Consider the following 9522-nt stretch of genomic DNA (forward strand, 5'->3'; position numbering starts at 1 on the left):
TTAAATGAAGTTTAATATCCATTTTGCACAATTACAAACACTTTGATGCAAACTTAACTGCCACAGAGTTTCATATTGTTGAGTCCCTAGATTTGTTGTTTTTTTGTGGAGCTTAGTTTGCTTCCGATACCAAAGAGCAGTGTCTCCAGTCCTTCCTGGAGGTTCATTCTCAGAAGGTGTTGCTGGGGGGCACATGCTCAGCCCCACAGTCTTAGTCCTTAGTCCAAAGAGCTCAATACTGTCCCACAAGTTGTTTAGCATCTACAGGAAGCCACTGGGCGAGATCATCTGGAGTTTTGAAGTTTGATGTCAATTGTACGGAGATGATGTACAACTCTATCACGCCCTTCCACCTATTGCTAAGGAGGCTCTTTAGGTCCTGAACCGATGCTTGGTGGCTGTGACGATCTGGATGAGGGCAAACAAATTGAAATTGAATCCAGACAAGAGTTGTAAGGCCAAACAAGGTATAGAGTTATTTTATTTATTTATTTATTTACAGCATTTATATTCCGCCCTTCTCACCCCGAAGGGGACTCAGGGTGGATCCCATTGCACACATAAAGGCAAACATTCAATGCCATAACATAGAACAGAGACAGAGACAAGACGCAGGCACAGGGCTGGCCTCGAACTCATGACCTCTTGGTCAGAGTTACAGCCTGTGGTGGATGGGGTTGCACTCTCCCTGAAGGCACAGGTTTGCAGCTTGGGAGTCTCCTGGATTCATCACTGAGCCTGGAACCATGGGTTTCGGCGGTGACCAGGTGAGTTTTTGCACAATTAAAACTTGTGCACCAGTTGCACCTATACCTTGAGAAGCCAGGATTGGCCACGGAGGCACACATTCTTGTTACATGTCGAATAGACTACTGCAAGGTGCTCTACCTGGGGCTGCTTTTGAAGACTGTTCGGAAGCTTCAAATGGTCCAATGGGAGGCAGCCAGATTTCTCACTGGAACGGCGTACAGGGAGCATACAAACCCCCTGTTACGCCCGCTCCACTGGCTGCCAGTCTGGTACTGAGCACAATTCAATGTGCTGGCTTTAGCCTATAAAGTCCTAAACAGTTCTGGCCCAGCTTACCTGTCCAAATGTATCTCCCTCTTTGAACCATCTCAGAGGTTAAGATCGTTCGGGGAGGTCCTACTCTTGGTCCCACCGCCTTTGCAGGTGCGGTTGGTGGGGACGAGGGGCCTTCTCAGTGGTGGCTCCTTGGTTATGGAACTCCCTCCCCAGTGAAATCAAGTTAGCACCTTCCCTCCTGACCTTCAGGAAAAAAACAAAAAAAATGGCTGTGTGACCAAGCTTTAGGACAGTAATGTAGTGCAATAAGTGAAGATGGAATATGTGCAATTTGACTGGAATGGCTCCTGACTATGATTTCAAATTATGTGACCTTTAAAAACTAGTTTTAAAGTTTATATGTTTTTAATTTTTATGTTTCTAATGTGTATGACTATTTTATTTTTTGACTACGTTACTATATGTTTGTTTTATGTGGCATTGAATTGCTGCCTGTTATAAAGCCACTCAGAGTCCCCTTCAGGGTGAGAAGGGCAGGATATAAATACCATAAATAAATACATGGAGTCTCTGGTGGTGCAGCGGGTTAAAGTGCTGAACTGCTGAACTTGCTGACTGAAAGGTTGGCGATTCGAATTCAGGGAGCGAGGTGAGCTCTGCTGTTAGCCCCAGCTTCTGCCAAACTAGCAGTTCGAAAACATGCAAATGTAAGTAGATCAATAGGTGCGTCACTGGTGGGAAGGTAACCACGTTCCATGCAGTCATGCCGGCCACATGACCTTGGAGGCATCTACGGACAACGTCGGCTCTTTGGCTTAGAAATAGAGAAGGGCACCAACACCCAGAGTTAGATACAACTAGACTTAATGTCAGGGGGAAACCTTTAACTTTACCTAAACAAATAAATGTGTAGTACAATAGAGTCTCACTTATCCAAGCCTCGCTTATCCAAGCCTCTGGATTATCCAAGCCATTTTTGTAGTCAATGTTTTCAATATATATGATATTTTGGTGCTAAATTCGTAAATACAGTAATTACAACATAACATTACTGTGTATTGAACTACTTTTTCTGTCAAATTTGTTGTCTAACATGATATTTTGGTGCTTAATTTGTAAAATCATAACCTAATTTGATGTTTAATAGGCTTTTCCTTAATCCCTCCTTATTATCCAAGATATTCGCTTATCCAATCTTCTGCCGGCCCGTTTAGCTTGGATAAGTGAGACTCTATTGTATCTTAAATGAAAAGCCTACACCAAAACCATTACAAAATGAAGCTGAAAAATGATTGGATGATTGTTTAACATTTTAACTATGTCGATTTTAACTATGACCTGTTTAAATTGTTTTTAAATTGTGTTGTCTGATGTCCAAATTGTTATTTTATGATTTTATGTGATTATATTGGGCTTGTTCCCCGTGTGAGCCACCCCGAGTCCTCTGCTGGGGGAGATGGAGGCAACATACAATTATTATTATTATTATTATTATTATTATTATTATTATTATTATTATTATAAAAACGCCTTTCTTGATTTTACTTCTTGTTCTTATCGCTGCATTGAGTTTCAGTGAGGAAATAGATCCTTGGTTTTTCATCCATCCCATCAGAAACCCTTTTCTCTTTCCCTTTCTGTGTCCTTTGTAATCTTATTGCCTTATGTGCTACCGATTCTCCTGTGGATCTCTGCAAAAGATCCATAAGAGCTTCAAAATTCAAATTGCAGCATATAAAACACAACTCCCTTCCAACCTGTCCTTAAAATCTTCCAACTTCTTTAATCTATCATACTCCAGTCATGACCACAGCAACAGGGTAGTAGTACTGGATGATTCCTAAGACATCAGTCCTATAACTGTGTTCAGTTGCTTACTTGTTTTACAGATTCAAGAGGTAAATTGGAAGCTGGCAAATCCTGGATTTAAAAAAGGGGGAGGATCTTATCTCGTTGTCATTCTGGGACCAGCCAACGATTTCTGGGTTGTTATCTCTGATGTGCACATGCTGGCAGAGTGCAGGGCTCCTTTTAAACACAAATGACCTGAAATTGACCCGATTTGAGGAGGAAGGGCTTGTGGGGGAGAAACCCTGAGACAACTTTTCCCCAGACTCTGGCAGCTGTTTCAGACAATTACCCTGAGTCAGCAGCAACCTCTAGAACGACCTTGAGATGAAAGGAAAGAGGCCTTTGCTAAAGAAGCAAAACTTCTTTTAAAACACCTCGCCATGCCAATGATGGTGAGAGTCTGCAACTCCTGTGAACACACTGGGCTCTTGGTATCTGCTGGGATTTAATTCCAGCCGCCCCGGCCCCCATTGATACCAAAATCCGTGATGCTCAAGTCCTATTTTATATAACAGTGTAATAAAGTGGTGTCTCTTTTATAAAATGGGAAAATCAAGGTCTGCTTTTCAGATTGTTTGTGGAATATTTTGAAGCTGTGGATGGTTTAATCTATGGATACAGATGACTGTCTGTACCTCACTTTGCTACCACTTATCCAGATTTCTGTGCAATTATGGAAAGGTGGTAGATTTGAGTCTAATAGCTGACCACTGGGGCCCCTTCCACACAGCTGTATACAATCCAGATTATCTGCTTTGAACTGGATTATATGGCAATGTAGACTCAGATAATCAAATCTGAAGCAGAAAATGCGGATTATCTGACTTGATATTCTGGGTTATATGGCAGTGTAGAAGGGCACCTAGTTTGGGAGATTACCTTGTAGCACTTGACACTCCGGTTTCATCCCAAATTGATCACCCAGAGCCCTTCCACACAGCCCTATATCCCAGAATACCAAGGCAGAAAAACCCACAATATCTGCTTTGAGTCCACACTCAGATAATGTGGGATTTTCTCCCTTGATATCCTGAGATATAGGGCTGTATGAAAGGGCTCTGGGAGATGTGAACAATAAATAAATAATAATAAATAAATAATATGTCTTAGACGATCCCTCGTAGTTCGAGGATGATGGTCCTCCATTTCTTGGAAGACGCCTGTGCGTGATTTTTTTTAATGTGTGGAGGTCGGTGCACAGCCGGTCAACACACAGTCTTCACAGATTTAGGTTCCAGCAGTAGTGTGATTAACACGAGAGTTGTGTTAATACTGTCATCACCAGGAGCCCCGGTGGCGAAGTGTATTAAAGCACTGAGCTGGAGACCGAAAGGTCCCAGGTTCAAACTCCGGGAGCGGCGTGAGTGGCCACTGTTAGCTCCAGCTCCTGCCAACCTAGCAGTTTGAAAACATGCCAATGTGAGTAGATCAATAGGTACCACTCCGGCGGGAAGGTAACGGCGCTCCATGCAGTCATGCCGGCCACATGACCTTGGAGGGGTCTACGGACAACGCTGGCTCTTCGGCTTAGAAATGGAGATGAGCACCAACCCCCAGAGTCAGACATGACTGGACTTAAGGTCAGGGGAAACCTTTACCTTTTACTGCCATCATCATCATCAAACTTGTTTTCTGCTGCTCTAGAAACTAGGGGCACTTCCACACATCCATCTAACCCAGAATATCATGGCAGGAAATCCCACAATATCTGCTTTGAACTGGGTTATCTTAGTTCACACTGCCATATATTCCAGTTCAAAGCAAATATTATGGTATTTCCTGCCTTGATATTCTGGGTTAGATGGCTGTGTGCAAGGGCCCTAGGACACAGAGCAATGAATTCAAACTGCAGAAAAAAAAGTGTCCACAAAAACAGGATGATAAGAGATGTACATTAGTGGAATCTGCTGCCTCTGAGGATGGCAGAGTCTCCTTCTCTGGAGGTCTTTAAGCAGATGCTTGAATGGATGTCTTCTGGGAGTGCTTTGATTGTGTATTCCTGCATGGCAGAATGTGATTGGACTGGGTGGACTTCGGGGACTCTTTCAGCTCTATGGTTCTACAATTCTATCATTATCACTATCCAGAATCCTCTATGGGATATACGTACATAGGAGGACCATTGTTACAGGGCTATGCATTGAATTCTCACTCAGCTGGACCAACCGAATCCTCACCAACTGTGATTTAAGGTGATCTATTTGGCTGTTGCATTGGAAATTTATCTCCAGATTGCTTCAATTATTGGAAACTGGATTTAAAATGCAAAATTCCTTTGTACTCAGCCCCAGGGCAGGGAGGAGGAGGAGAGAAAAGGAGATGATTGGACGGAGCAAAGTCTTGCCCTTCTCAGTAGGGTCAGGCAAAAGCAACCTGCTGCAGCGTCTCCTTGCTTCTTCATCAACTAACATGGCCATCTGAACTATGCTCTGATGTTATCTGGTCATATCCTTTAGAACTTGTTAAAATGTGTGAAGTACCTATTATTGCATATTGCCTCTAAGTGGGAAGCATAGAATGATGCAGTACCAGTAAGTTTAGTGGGAGGAATAGAAAGCACAACTTTAGGCAACAACCTGGAAAATATATCACCCTCTCAGAGCCTAGATGAACAACCCTGGGATTTTCCAGTGCAGTTTATATTTCTTTCAAGTCGGCTGTCGTTGTGTGTTTTAGGAGGTTTTAAAGAAGACACCTGTTTCCAAATTCAGGTCATATGCTCAATGATAAAAGTCCTCAGATTGCCAAGAATGAAGGTAGAGAGAAAGAATTGTGGCAGCATTTTAAAGACTAACTGCCAGTGAAAAAGTGAGTTGATATCCCCGAAACCTTGTAAAAATAAAAACCAGTTAGTCTTAAAAGCACTGTCACATTTCCCTCCCTCTCCTTTCCTTCCTCTTTTTTTATGTTGCAAGAGACCGACAGGGCTGCTCTGTTGAACAGTCAGACTACTGCAAACTTTTTTTGTTTATGTACCCTGTTTCCCCCAAAATAAGACCTACCCTGAAAATAAGACCCTGCCTTATTTTGCGGGAAACAGGGTACCTGGCACTAAAGCTATTTATTAGAAATAGTAATGGTTAACTTTATGATTCATTTCATGGTCCCATTAGAAAATGTATATCCATATAATGGGACCTTTTGTAAAATAATATAGGTGATGAGTTGGAATTCCCATTAATCCAAAACATGGTATGGCAACTAGTCCCATCAGCTCCAGATGTCGTCAGCTTGAACTCTCATCAGTCCTCAGTCTGACCAGCTGCGAATCCCATCAGGACTAGATCTGCCATTTGGATCTGCCATCATCCATCTGCCATCTGCCATCATCCCCAAACCTGAACGAATGCAACTTTCACTTTCATTAGCCATAGATCTAGCTGGCTGGAAATCTCAGCCCCTGATCTGGCTGGGTTGGGTCTCTGGATGTGACTAGACATCAGTTCCCATTATCCTCTATCAAGTCTCCTCTCCAAACAATACCACCACTACTCTATGTTGGAACATGGAGGGTATGTGCACCAAGTCTGGTACAGTTCCATTATGGGTAGGATTGACACAGCTTGCCATTGCGAATGGATTCCAACTCCCATCCTCCTCTATTAGTCCCCCCCCCCCCAAACCCTCAAACGGTATTTCAGGCTGGATCATGAAGGATATGTTTACCAAGTTTCATTGAGATCCATCATAGTTGGGATTGACACAGCTCTTTGATTGTCACTGGACTCCAACTCCCATCATTCTCTACCAGCCCCTCCCCCCAATCCCTCAAATATTTTAAGTTGGTATGTGTACCAAGTTTGGTCCAGATCCATCAAGCCATGTAGGAGCCTTTGTGGATCAAACCAACCAACTAACACACACAAATAAATTGACCTTTATATAGAAAGATAATCTAAAAGCACTTTGATACCATTGATACCATTATTCTTCCTGGCACCACCTATTCAGGAAAGCTGAACCTGCAAAGATTTGCATTTGCTTTCATCTTGCTTCAGGCTACACAGTGAAAGAGGATGAGGCCGTCCTTGGGTTATTTCTCACTTCCACTTTCTGAAGCAGCCAGCCAGCTTTCTTTGTTTATGAAATCATTATGTGCTGTGGCTTTTTTTTCAATAGGAAACATCCTCTACTAGGGCTACCTTTATGCACTTCTAAGATAAAAAGGCATTTCAGCTAATATTTGTTCAGCCTGGAAGAATTCACATGTCTGACATTTTGGTTCTCCTTGTTATGCTCACTTGAAAAGCATGTAGCCTTATAAAGCCATATAAGGTTGCATTGATTTATTTGACTTATTTTACTCAGTCTTTTATTTATTTTATGATTGCACAGGTGGTGTGATGGAGTAAGAAGGAAACAAGTGTGAAAATCTGCTCAGTGCGTGTGACCATGAAGGCTGCAAGTTAAGACTTTTGACTTTATCGCACAAGGCTGCTAAAACGCAATTACGGCAAAATAAAAACACAATTACTGCAAGACGCTGTGGCTGCCCTGTAGCTGCCCTGTGCTTGATTTGTGATTTCTCTTTTCATTGACAGGAAAACCCATTAATAACACCAGTATTGCTGTTCTGTTTTTCTTCCTTCTGCCCTAATCACCTTTGGCTGTAGTCCCAGTATTGCAAAGCAGAGGGGGGTCTCCCGATATCGCCAAAATTGTGTAACTACACAGTTGCTGCAAAATGGGAGGGGGAAATATAAACAGAAAAGGTGCATGTATTGTATAGGGCAAACATGGGTAGGAAGCGAGGCTGTGCGGAAGTCTGATCATGGAAATTCACATCAACAACGATGTACCAGTGTCACCAGTTTAAGAGATCATTGCTATATAGATATGTTTCCATTTGCTTAAATAATGTGATTGCAATGAGACAACAGGCTGGAGTGATAAAGTCCTTAGTTTTGATTAACATTTTGGACTGAATGAATCACTGACAAGTGTGCAAGTGTCCAGTTACATTTTGCACTGTGTGCTGAGATAAGAACCAATAATAATAATACTGTAATAATAATAATTGTTAATAATAACATTGGAGTCTCCAGTGGCTCAGTGTGTTAAAGCGCTGAGCAGCTGAACTTGCAGACCGAAAGGTCCCAGGTTCAAATCTGAGGAGTGGAGTGAGCGCCTGCTATTAGCTCCAGCTTCTGCCAACATAGCAGTTCGAAAACATGCAAATGTGAGTAGATCAATAGGTACCGCTCCAGCGGGAAGGTAACGGCATTTCATGCAGTCATGTCGGCCACATGACCTTGGAGATGTCTACGGACAACGCCGGCTCTTCAGCTTAGAAATGGAGATGAGCACCAACCCCCAGAGTCGGACACGACTGCACTTAATGTCAGGGGAAACCTTTACCTTTACCTTTACCTTTAATAATAATAATAATAATAATAATAATAATAATAATAATAATAATAATAACAACAACAACAACAACAACGGCAGACAAAAAAATCAGTACAAGAAAACTGCACTACAAACTAGAGCTGATAGCTGGCACAACAAAACATTGCATGGAAAGTTCCTTGACAAAATTGAAGGAAAAAGTTGAAAAGGAGAAGACCTGACTATGGCTCACGAATGGGACCCTGAAGAAGGAGACAGAAGGCCTGATCCTTGCAGGCCAGGAGCAAGCCATCAGAACAAAGGCAATTAAGGCCAAGATCAAAAAACCAGCTGATGACCAAAATGCAGACTGTGCAAGGAAGCTGATGAAACCATTGATCATATCCTCAGCTGCTGTAAGACTATTACACAGACAGATTACAAACAGAGGCACAACTATGTGACCCAAATGATTCATTGGAACTTAGCCTCAAGTACCACCTCCCAGCAGTAAAGAACTGGTGGGATCACAAACCTGCAAAAGTATTGGAAAATGAGCAAGCAAAGATACTGTGGGACTTTCGAATCCAGACTGACAAAGTTCTGGAACACAACACACCAGACCTCACAGTTGTGGAAAAGAAAAAGGCTTGGATTATTGATGTCGCCATACCAGGTGACAGTTGAATTGATAAAAAACAACAGGAAAAACTCAGCCGCTATCAGGACCTCAAGACTGAACTTCAAAGACTCTGGCAGAAACCAGTACAGGTGGTCCCAGTGGCGATCGGCACATTGGGTGCCGTGCCAAAAGATCTCAACCGGTATTTGGAAACAATAGACATTGACAAAGTTACGATCTGCCAACTGCAAAAGGCCACCTTACTGGGACTGCATGCATCATCCGAAAATACATCACACAGTCCTAAACACTTGGGAAGTGTTTGACTTGTGATTTTGTGATACGAAATCCAGCATATCTATCTTGTTTGCTGTGTCATGCTATGTTGTTGTGTCAATAATAATAATAATAATAATAATAATAATAATAATAATAATAATAATGTCCCCTTCAGGGGAGACAAAGTGGGGTATAACTAAGTTGTTGTTGTTGTTGTTGTTGTTATTGTTATTATTATTTACCCACCTCTCCTTTCAGCTTGAGGCAGGGCACAACATTGTGGGATACAGCTATAAAAGCACACATTAAAGCATAGTTAAAATACAACCATAAAAGCATTTATTAAAACATACATATATTGAAAGACATGAGACAAAAGTTAAAACACAATGAACACAGAATGTAATTTTAAAATC

The 9522-nt window shown here is 42.0% G+C and overlaps 1 long non-coding RNA gene across 1 annotated transcript in view; it reads left to right on the forward strand.

Annotated features, from left to right (window-relative positions):
• LOC134295566 (uncharacterized) overlaps window positions 1–7356 on the forward strand; it is a 52707-nt gene extending 45351 nt beyond the window's left edge. The window contains exon 3 of the long non-coding RNA XR_010002196.1: window positions 7213–7356. This is a non-coding gene — a long non-coding RNA (uncharacterized LOC134295566). The remainder of the gene's footprint in view (window positions 1–7212) is intronic.
• The last annotated feature ends 2166 nt before the right edge of the window (window positions 7357–9522 follow it).

Source organism: Anolis carolinensis, chromosome 1, assembly GCF_035594765.1.
Source record: "Anolis carolinensis isolate JA03-04 chromosome 1, rAnoCar3.1.pri, whole genome shotgun sequence".
Taxonomy (NCBI): domain Eukaryota; kingdom Metazoa; phylum Chordata; class Lepidosauria; order Squamata; family Dactyloidae; genus Anolis; species Anolis carolinensis.